Source organism: Piliocolobus tephrosceles, chromosome 12, assembly GCF_002776525.5.
Source record: "Piliocolobus tephrosceles isolate RC106 chromosome 12, ASM277652v3, whole genome shotgun sequence".
Taxonomy (NCBI): domain Eukaryota; kingdom Metazoa; phylum Chordata; class Mammalia; order Primates; family Cercopithecidae; genus Piliocolobus; species Piliocolobus tephrosceles.
In genome coordinates, this window is record NC_045445.1 from 110,285,990 (window position 1) to 110,297,836 (window position 11,847).

Sequence of the window (11,847 nt, forward strand, 5' to 3'; positions counted from 1 at the left end):
AAAGTTTAAGGAGAGGAGGAAATGAGGGAGAGAAGAAAGTGGGGCAAGAGAGAAAAGCAGTGAGGTGATGAACAGGGGACTAGTTTTGCAGGAAATACTTATTATCTGTGTATTTCTACATATACAGAATTTGTGTGTAAAGTAGAAAAAGTCTCCACTGGGAAGATAACTAAAGGTTATTAATATTCGTTTTATCACTCAGCAACCAAGACACATGCTTGTTTCTGCTCCCCAGAAGCAATGTTAGCTACTAGTTTCAATTCAGGAAAATGTATATCTTCAGAAAGGTTTTTATGAGATATTTATTCAGCCTTTTCTCAAACTTCTTCATATTTTCACTATAAATGTTAAACTGAAAGTGTGTTCCAAAAATTCTATTCCACCATGAAAATGTAGAAGCATACTTTCTGATGAAGTTTATGTGGTGTAAATCATGATGCTGAGAACCAGCATAGAAAAGGATGAGATTTAAAGGTTTGAGAGGAATATCATAACCACGATGGGCATCAATAATTTCTATCAAATAAATTATCACCCATGTCCAAAGAAGAATTAATTACATGATCACACAAAAGCATGATTCCAATGAAAAATCCAGTTCCAAAAATTAGAATTTCCAAAGGATGTGCATATTCAGCTTCTATTCCAAATGGGGCTCTAAACTTCTGATGAATTTTATGAATCTATTTACATACTCTTTTTGTGGTACAAGAATCTATGCAGGCTTAGAAATAGTGCCAAGTAGTATCAAAGACTGTAGTATAGCCAAAGCACCTTGCCAAAAGCATATACCATTTTGTCATTCTTTTTCAATCATAAATAATATTGAAATACTCTGTAAAATGATAGGTTCCACAAATAAAAGCAACTGGATATAAAAGTGATTAAAGAGAAGTACTGTAAAGCATTTCCATTGGTTTTCCCATGTCTCTGGTTTATATTTTTCAATGTTATTCTTTTTTTTTTTTTTTTTTTTTTTTGAGACGGAGTCTTGCTGTGTCGCCCAGGCTGGCGTGCAGTGGTGCGATCTCGGCTCACTGCAAGCTCTGCCTCCCGGGTTCACGCCATTCTCCCGCCTCAGCCTCCGAGTAGCTGGGACTACAGGCGCCCGCCACCACGCCCGGCTAGTTTTTTGTATTTTTAGTAGAGACGGGGTTTCACCATGTTAGCCAGGATGGTCTTGATCTCCTGACCTCATGATCCACCCGCCTCGGCCTCCCAAAGTGCTGGGATTACAGGCTTGAGCCACCGCGCCCGGCCAATGTTATTCTTTTTAACGCAAAGTATAAATTGAAATAGAAATCCAAGCAAAAAGAACAAGAAATAAAAGCTTTCATGAATGACAGCAGATCCCCATGTTGCAATCTAGAACATTGTATAATTATCAACATATAATTCCAAGCATTTTAAAATGGTTCTTGCAGAGGACTCTCAGGTAAAAGTGAATCTACATACTCCACAGTTACAAATGCTGAACTAAAGATGCTGGCACTTTCATTTGTTGCCATTTCTCAAATCTCTGCAGATAGCCTTCTAATTCTGGATGGTCATAAGGTGACTGTAGCCATGATTTTTGATGCTTCTGATTTTGTCATTCCACCTGTTTTAGCCAAGTCTCATTTACTATGAGTAAATCATACCTAATAAATTTCTAAAACTCAAACTGACTTCTAATAACAGACTTGCTGATGTGAACTCAGGAAGTACAAATTCATTTACTGTTAAGATTAAGTAAACATACCACAACAGGATGCAGATGGGAGTTTAAGGAGCAATTTGAAGACGCGCTCTAAGTTCATTGAGTCTTCAGTGAGCCACCTACAGTAGAGGTCAGGTTTATTGGAAGGTGCCAGGACAATGCCACCCTTATCATCAACCAACACCACCCTGCTTTCCCATAAAGACTGGGGAACTGTGCAGAAGGTGGAAAAGTCACCAGTCTTTTAGGGGGTGTTCACGGAGACTGATAATTCCCTCCCTTCCCACTGAGGAGAAAATAATTTTCTGAAATAAAATGATTATTTCCAGGAATGCAAAGTAAGCTGAGAGTCATGGAATCTGACTAAGATGTCATAAAGTTAGTATAAAATCTTTGGGAAAGGGGTGTTGACACAGTTGGGGGATAGTTAACTGACAAAAATAAAACCGCATCGTATTTATCTTCTTACTGAATTAAAAACCCTCAACAAACTTGCTCCATGAAAGCTAAAAAGGTACATTCTAAAATCATATAATTCATGGTTATCTCAATTTATAATTCTTGTAAAAATAGAATTACTGTACCTACTCCTCTGCTTGGCTTCAGATTGTATTCTCAAGAACACAGTACAATTTACTGAAACAATAACATATATGTAGTTAAGAGTAGTTGCAGAATGCAAAAGCTTTGCTTTGAAATCAGTCTACCACCTATTTAATTGTTAGTATAGGAAGTTGTACCAACATTGGAAGTTAGTTTAATTTGGGTTCCCCCCAAAAGTGGACCCTGAGGCAAGGAATTGGAGGCAGATAAGTATTTATGAGGTAATCCCAGGATGCAAAAATGAGAGACAGAGAAAGTGAAACGGAGAAAGGAAGGAAGAAAATCAAATGTATGCTACTTCTATAGAAAAATGAGACTCAGTCTCCTTGAGGATACTGTGAAGAACTGCACAGAATACCCTTCAAAATCATACCATCAAAGGTAGGAGTGGCTGGGGCATTAGTCTACCTACTCCTACTCGCCGTTGGCTAAGGATTTCCTCTGGAGGTGTTAACTTATTTTCAGTTGTGCCTGCATTCATGGAATGACCCTCCGTTTTTTGCCCCACTGCCCACTTGGCATGGGTCTCTGGCAAGTGCAGGGGACTCATCTCCACAAGTGAATGCAAATCAAGTTCCCAAGGGGTTGGGGCAGTTTTGTGGTATGTCACAAATTCCTGCTATAGAGGTTTAAGTGCTTTCTGCCTTCTTCATGGAATCGCCTGCTAATGTAATAGATTTCTTTAAGTATATTATCAATTACGCAGGCATTTTAAGATAAAAAACATACTCATCAGTTATTGCCAAATGTCAAATCTCAATCAAAATGACCCCCAGACTCTCTTCCCAGAAAAAAAATACTTTTCAACAGGTACATCATTTCCAAAATAGACGAGACCTGTGATAGACTTTTAAATATTAGGAATACATAGGATGGTGAGTAAGATTTGGTTATAGCTTAGCCTAGGGCCGTAAACAACCCATAAATAAACATGAAACCACTGTGCTCCAAAATTCCTCAGCTATGTCAGGCCACGGGAAGTTCCTTTCTCAGGCTTCCACCTGAGAGGCTTCTGCTTGACATATGAGGAGCATTTATAGTAAACTGAATTTTGATAAAAAGCTCCAGAAAAGCAGGGAACAATTGTTTACGAAAACCATCTAGATTAGTGTTTTCAGAACTGTGCCCCTGAGGCCATGGAAGAGAAAAAAATAAAGGGGTGGGTCTGGACTCCTCCCTTGCTTCAACAGGAGCCACGGTGAATTTTTGTTTGTTATGTGTAGGCTTATGCTTCAGCTTGAAAAACACAGAACAAACTCTTTCGATTTACAACTGAAACACAGGCTGGGAGCCATTAAGTGGCTTGTAAAAGACCACACTGCCAGACAGAAGCAGAGCTAGAACGAGGAATCTGACTTCCAAGTAACAAAGACTCTCTCCTTTAACCTAGTCTGACCTTGGACTTCCCTCTTTGTCCCTGTAGAATCAAGTATAAGCAAGAATGGGGCTAAGTTACTTTACTGAAAATCCCCCACACTTTGTATCATCAAATTTCTCATCCCCCATCCTCGATATCAAATCACCCTGGCCAGCCTTCAGCAGGAATTATGTTGAGTTGGTCTAGTAAGAGTCACCCTTACCCTGAGGTTTCCTTTTAGTAATTTTCCACCCACTGACCTGCTCCTTGGCTGTAAATCCCCACTTGTCCTTATTGGAGTTCAGCCCAATATCCTTCCCCCATTTCAAGACATCATTGCAGTGGTTCCTCTACCTATAGCGATAGTCTCCCCAAATAAAGCCTTCATTGCCATCTTTAGCAAGAGTCCTTAAACATTTTCTTCTTTAACATAAACCAGCAATGCACTTCCTAATTCACCTTAGTTTTCCTTTCCAGACCTGTGTCAATTCACAAAAATACTCTCAGCAGTAAGCCTCCCTATTGTCTTCCCTTCAACAAATGTCGGGGGTATTTAAAATGGTACTTAAAACAATACTGACTATAGTCACTTCATCCTCTCTAGGAGAATGATTCAAATCTTCTCTGAGGTAGATAGCTCTTTTGTCTATAAGAATACTTTGATGATGGGCCTTGACTGACTTGTTCATAGAGAAATGTGAGGACCCTTGCTCAAAGTTTAAATGAATGAAAGCCAAATTACACCATGAAACAGAGTAAGAGAGACTAAGGTGGCCGGGAGGGAGGCCAACAAGAAGGGAAGATTGGATGAAAGCAGGGGAGAGAAAGACGAAGAGGCAAAGATATAAGCGATATGGAGGCCTGAGGAGAAATTCTCTGTGATTGGGTATAGCTAAAGAACTGAGAACATGGTGGCATGATATTCTGTTGTAAGTTTGTGGTACTGGGCTGGGTTGTCACCATTTTTTCCCTTCCCTGTTATTTCCAGGATTTAGAAATCAGCCACACACAAAAGCCATATGTTAGTTTTATTTGAAAAAAGGAATAAAGTGAAGCACAGCAATGGGGAAGAGGATAGGAGAGCCCAGAACGGATAGAGAAGACGTGGAATTAAACAGAGGTACTGCTGTTTAAGAGCTTAGCAGAGAATGGTGCTATACCATAAACCAGCCCAGGACGACGTAAGCCATCTGTGGGGAGTTCTCAGAGATAAGGGGGTGGAGGGCAAGGATAAGTGCCATTTGATTTGAACATCCTCCCACTAACTCTTTTCATCAGTCAAAGTCATTTCCTGCCCATAATGCATTAAAGAACTATGACAGAAGAATAGGACACAGTGTGTGAAAATTGCTCCAACTTTCAGGTACTTGTCAGGAGAAGCAGCATGTAATACTTGACATGACTCATTTAGGTAGGAGATGACAGCAGGTAAAATTAACAGGAATCTGAAGTGATGTGTTATTTCCCTTAAAGAAATATATGATCACAAATGAAAAAAATGCCATAAAATTCACATATGTACTTTATTTAAAATGTTGACATACAGGAAAAATGTACTAATGAAAGAATTTGTGCTTATGTTTATGAAAGACTTATTATTATAAATATTATTTGTAGAATAAAACTCATTAACCCATTTAGATTCACAAATAATGCAATAGAATTTTTCTGAATTATTTGAAAATTTATACCACTAATGACTTTTTGGTAGTTTAGGCCTACCAAAACGGTTTACTTTGACAGCAAGAAAATCAAATCACAGTAAGGGAATGGCTAAGATAAAATATAAATGAAAAGTTTTTTTCCCTACAGGTTATTTCAAGTAACTGACTTCCATGGGTAGGAGGCATAACTAAAAATAGATTTTAGAAATTTATTCTATGAAAAAAACATGTGATCAAATCCTAAAATGCTTCAGTCCTTGATGTGGCTCAATGTCTTTAGTACAGTGGTTCTCACAGTGTAGTCCCTGGCCAGCAGGATAAGCATCACATGGGAACTTGCTGGAAATGCAAAGTCACATCTTAGAGAATCATCATTTGACAGTCAAGGAAGTTGGGATGCTTTTATCAATCAACTTCCCGTCAGTCATTGGTTAAAGGCTACTTCTGGGGACCTTATCCTAGACAGAAGGAGAGCTTGCCTCTTTGACCACAGGGGAAAAAAATTTCTCAGACAGAGAGTAACCATAGCAGGTTTTTGTAGCAAGCAGCCTTTTGCATGTCCAGGTGAACACCGAAGGGATATGGTAGGGCACCAGCAGCCTCTGCTATGGTCTCTGAACTTCATGAGAAAGATCTAGGTTTTATTACCTCAATCATCATTATTATGTTAATATCAATGATGAATTACATGGTCAGAAAGGGGGAAGGGGTCTCAGGAAATACACTCCAAAACTGTAATCAGCCACTTTACATTTCTTTCTGAGATTGTCCCTGCACAAGCTGAATGTGGTGGGGAACTGGTCCCAGATACGGCTGTGCAATGAATCCAGTATGCATGACTTTCTGGCAGGGAATCCCTGAAGTTGATGCATTTTACTTGTCCATATGATACTTATATTTAGTAATCCAGTGATTCTAAATCTCTATTTAAATGTCATTGCAGGGCATAATATATTTTATGCCTGATTTAAAACAAACAGAAACTCCAACTGATTCAGTCAACAAATTCATCTAATTCTACTACTGATTCATAGTAACCACATAAATTGCCAGCAGGAACAGGAAAATCCCTCTATAGTAAGCCCTAGTTAGGCAACATCCTTCCCTAAAGCTTATTTCCAGAAATAGTCATGAAGAGTGAATACAACTGCCTCCAAGAATGTTTGCTTTCACTGGACTCTGTCATTTACCCTCTACTGGGTTCTAATCAGGTTTTCTAAATAAGTCTCCTGGAAATATCCCACTGCAGTGTATCAGATAAGTGACCCCAGAGTCAACATAAAATTTAATCAGAAGACAGTAAAATAAACACAGTGGTCATATTTATTTATTACTGACTTCCAATAAATTTCCCGGGCCCAGTTCATACACCTACATTGATTTTCATGCAAAAGATAACACCCTTGAACAAATTATATACATATATACATACACATATATACATACGTATATATACACACACATATACACACACATATATACACACAGACACATATATACACATATATATACACACACATACATATACACCTATCCCTAACTGAAAATACTTGTTTGTATACTAAATATGTCTACCTAGTAAAAGGGACAGAACCAATGAGGGAAACGAGATCACTGGGAACCCTTGATTTTAATGGTCACCTTGATATTAATGATCCAGTGGCTAAATTCAGCATATAGGAGTGTTTTGTTTGTCTTGTCTATTATGCTTCATTTGTATGAAAAAAGAATAAGCATTTATATATGGGGGAATTCAAATAAAATAATCCATGTTTCCGCTTCCTCTTTCAAGAATCAGTATCGGGCAACAGTGGTCTCAGAATCTGTGTGGCAACAAGAGGCAGAGGTTGGAGCATGGCTGTCTCCTTAAGATAGGGCAGACACAGCCAGGCGCAGTGGTTCACACCTATAATCCCAGCATTTTGGAAGGCTGAGGCGGGCGGATCACCTGAGCTCAAGAGTTTGAAACCAGCCTGGCCAACATGGTGAAACCTCATCTATACTAAAAATACAAAAAAAATTAGCTGGATATGGAGGCACACGCCTGTAGTCCCAGCTACTTGAGGAGGCTGAGGCAGGAGAATCGCTTGAACCTGGAAGGCGGAGGTTGCAGTGAGCCAAGATCACGCCACTGCACTCCAGCCTGGGCAATAGAGGGAGACTCCATCTCAAAACAAAAAAAGACAAAAAGATAGGGCAGACACACCCAATTTATCATAGTTACCACTGTTTCCTTATTGTCTACCTGCCTTGCCTCTAGGGGTATTGAGTTCGTAACCCATTGTAAATAGAATTTTATACACAGTTTTGGAAATGTAGTGCGTCTTACCTTTTACACAGATGCCTCAGATGTAGGAAATTTTCATTTGGAATACAAGCTTCTGTGTGTTGACTAATTGCATTACTGTGTATAATTGATGGCGCTCAGCCAGTGCACCTAGGATGACAATGAATAGCACATAAAATATTCTAAGACAGCCTTTCCATTTCCTGTTGTAATTATTAGCAATATTCTCCAGGTCTCATCTTAAGCTAGGCCCTGCCCCTGCCCTATACACGTCTTCCTCTACATAATTTCTGTGCAGCACCAGCACAGCAGAGGAAGGATAAAGATAAAGCTAAAACATAAAAAGAAATTAAGTCTGTGTATACATTTGTGACTAGGAGAATAACCTGCTTGTAAGGAAACTGATCTTCTTCTTGTGGGATGGGTTATCTTTCTTTCTTTTTTATTTTCTTTTTTTTTTTAGAAGGAGTTTTGCTTGTTGCCCAGGCTGGAGTGCAATGGCTTGATCTCAGCTCACCGCAACCTCCGCCTCCCAAGTTCAAGCGATTCTCCTGCCTCAGCCTTCTAAATAGCTGAGATTACAGGCACCTGCCACCACGCCTGGCTAGTTTTTTGGGTATTTTTAGTAGAGACGTGGTTTCTCCATGTTGGTCAGTCTGGTCTCGAACTCCCGACCTCAGGTGATCTGCCCGCCTCTGCCTCCCAAAGTACTGGGATTACAGGTGTGAGCCACCGTGCCTGGCCATCTTTCAAACAATCTCAACAACTTTGTTTCAAAAATGTTTGTATTAATGCAGGCTCATTTGAATAGGTGCAGTACCTAGTAAATGAACTGTTTGAAAGTTGAACCCTTCATTTGGATGAAAGGACAATTGCCAAAAGGTCAGTCTTGGTATTTCACAGTAACTAATCATATCTAACCTCTGAAAATTTCCAAGCTTAGCTGATAAAAGGGAAAAAGCTCAAGTGAGGGTTATGCTCAGTCTAAAGCATTTTGGCATTACAATGGAATAGGAATATATATTTAAAACAGGGGCAAGGGAGGAGGCCAAAGAGGGAAGGAAGGAGGAAAGGAGTGATGGGGGAGAGAGAGAAAGAGAGACAGAGAGAGAGAATATGACAAAATGACACAATGAATGGCAGAGAGGGAAAATTCTTATTTTGTGGCTTAAGGATCAACCTCAGCACTTTGTATCTTTAAGTTTCTTTTCCATTCAAACCAAAGTTTTAAAGCATGTGACTTTATGAACAATGGGGATATAGTATAAAGAAATGGAAAACTCAATGCAAATAAGCATTTGCTTAAGCATTTTAAAGTCAGTCATGAGTTGATTCATGTCAAGGTGCAAGATTAGGTTGCTACTATTAGAGAGATGCAGCATCTGAGAGCAGAAAGATTTTCTACTTTGGTGGGGCTGCAGAATGATTAACAATTTGATAGTTATCACCAGTGTCTGACACAGGGTTATTTTCAATGAGGGAAGATTGAACAATGAAGGACAACAAAAGGTAAGTTTCTCTATTCATTTTCTGAAAAGATTTCCAAAACTGTACATTCAAAAATCTCCTTGGACAAGCCCTTTAAGTTCTACAGGCTCAGTGAAAATACATCTTATCATTATCTGCTGCAGTAAAAATAAAGTTGAAATTGTGCCCATATATCATGTATTCATTTCTCACATATTCCCCCCAATCATTTGTGTAAGAATATTGTCTTAGTTCATATGTCCCCCAACCAGGATTACAGCCCAACCCCCTTCCATAATGAAACATAATGTTTTGAAGCGATAATAAAACCCATATCACATATGCAACAATCATTAAATCCATAGACTTTCTATCTGTATTGGGGAAATCCCTGAATTTGCAATGCCCATCGCTTGTCATAGACATCTTCACATTTGCTTTATATACAACATCTGTGTAGCTCACTCATGTGATCATGGGAAGAAGAAAGATAAGAATTAATGGGGGTTCCACATTGGTACTCTGTTGATCCACTGTATTAATTTGCCATGGATGTGTAACAAATTATCAGAAACTGAGCAGTTTATAAGAATACTCGTTTAGTACCTCACAGTTGTGTAGGCCATAATTCCGGGTGTACGTGGCTAGATTTTCTGCTCTGAGTTTCAAAAGATTGAAACCAAGGTGCTGGCTGGGCTGAGCTCTTTTCAAGAGGCTATGGGGGAAAATCTGCTTCAACCGAAAGTCCATTTAAGTTGTTGGCAGAATTCATTTTCTTGCAGTTGTAGGACTGAGGTCCCCCTTCCTTTTCTAGCTGGCAGCTGACAGCCTCCCTCAGCTTGTAGAGGCCATCCACGGTTTTCATGTGGTCCCCTTCATCTTCAAAGCTAGGAATGGTCGTGAATCAAAGCCTTCTTATGTTTTGAATGTCTCTGACATTCCCGTCTGCCCTCTTCTTCTGCCACCAGTTGGAGAAAATTCTCTACTTTAAGGGCCCATGTGTTTAGATTAGGCTACTTGATACCCTGATAGCTTACCTTTACAACTGTGTTATGAAGTAACACAGTTGTGACAAGACTCAATCACAAATTTCACACCCAATTACATTCACAGGTCCTGGGGATTGGGACCTCGAATCATGGGAAGAATTTCTAGAAAATGTACCTACCACACCTATCAACGTACTTTTTTTTTTTTTTTTTTTGAGACAGAGTCTTGCTCTGTTGCCCAGGCTGGAGTGCAGTGGCATGATCTCGGCTCACTGCAACCTCCCCCTTCTGGGTTCAAGCAATTCTCCTGCCTCAGCCTCCCAAGTACCTGAGATTACAGTCACTCGCCACCACGCCCAGCTAATTTTTGTATTTTTTTTTTTTTTTTCTTAGTAGAGACGAGGTTTCTCCATGTTGGTCAGGCTGGTCTTGAACTCCCGACCTCAGGTGATCTGCTCTCCTCTGCCTCCCAAAGTGTTGGGATTACAGGCGTGAGCCACTGCACCTAGCCCATTTTGATATATGCTGTCCCCTTGTGGGAAAAATTTATAAGTATGACATGGACTATATCAACTGTTGGGTGAATAACAGCATTCTAAATGTTCAATGAAGGAAGCCTCAGCTTCCTGGTTCACCATAAGAATTTGCCTCTAGAACTTGGAGGTGAGTAAATCACCTACAGTCCTCAACAGCTGGCTATCAGTACATCACATCTAGACCTCTAGGGGAAGGCAGGCTTATATACAAAAGATGAAAAACCTAGACAAAAGGATGCTTTCTTTTTAAAATTATATGAGCTGTATCATATGAACTCTGCACTGCCTCAGCCTTTGGATGCTAATGTGAAGTCTTAATAAATGATCTTGAGATTTGAGGGATAATCAGTCCATTAATTTCTATAACAGATATCTAAATGAGAGTTACTAGAACAAGATAATGTGAACACTAAACATAGTGTTATTTTTCTAGTGCATGTGGCAGATTATATTTTCTAAAGATGACCACAACAATAACTCCCATCACATACGCTTTTCTGTCAATTTTTGCTTCATGTGTTTTGACATTCTCTTCTTGGGTGCCTGTATGTTCATAATTTTCACATCTTCTAGTTGGATTGACAGTTATAAAATATATTCTTTTATCTCTAGCAACAATTTTGTCTTAAAGTCTATTTTGTCTGATATTAGAATAGCCTCTCCAGCTCTCTTTTGATTACTATTTGCATGGTATATCTTTTTCCATTCTTTAACTTTTGACATATTTGTAACTTTGAATCCAAAGTATGTCTCTTGTGGCCAGAATACAGTTGTATCATTTTTTAAAATCCATTATGCTGTTTAATTCACTTATATTTAATGCTATTACTGGTCAAGCAGGATTTGTATCTGCCATTTTGAAATTTATTTTTCATATGCCTTATGCCTTTTTGCTCTTCTAGTCATCCATTATTGCCTTATTGTGTTAAAAAGATACTTTCTGGTGTACCATTTAATTCTCTTGTCATTACTTTTACTGTATTTTTTAAGTTATTTTCTTAGTAGTTACCCTGGCAATGACAATTAACAGCTTAACTTAAAACAAACTAGTTCGGATTAATGCCAATTTAATTACAACAGAATACAAAAAAAACATTGCTCCAATTTATCTCCATTCTATGCACCCTTATTTGTGTAGATATTGTCATAAAAATTAAAGCTTTAAACATTGCATGCCCATCAATACAGACTTATAATTATTGCCTTATGAAATTGCCTTTTAAATCAAAGAGGAGAAAAAATAGT

General features: G+C 38.8%; 1 pseudogene; it reads right to left on the bottom strand.

Annotated features, from left to right (window-relative positions):
* Window positions 1–256: 256 nt before the first annotated feature.
* LOC111536341 lies at window positions 257–1,508 on the bottom strand (annotated as a pseudogene).
* Window positions 1,509–11,847: the final 10,339 nt, after the last annotated feature.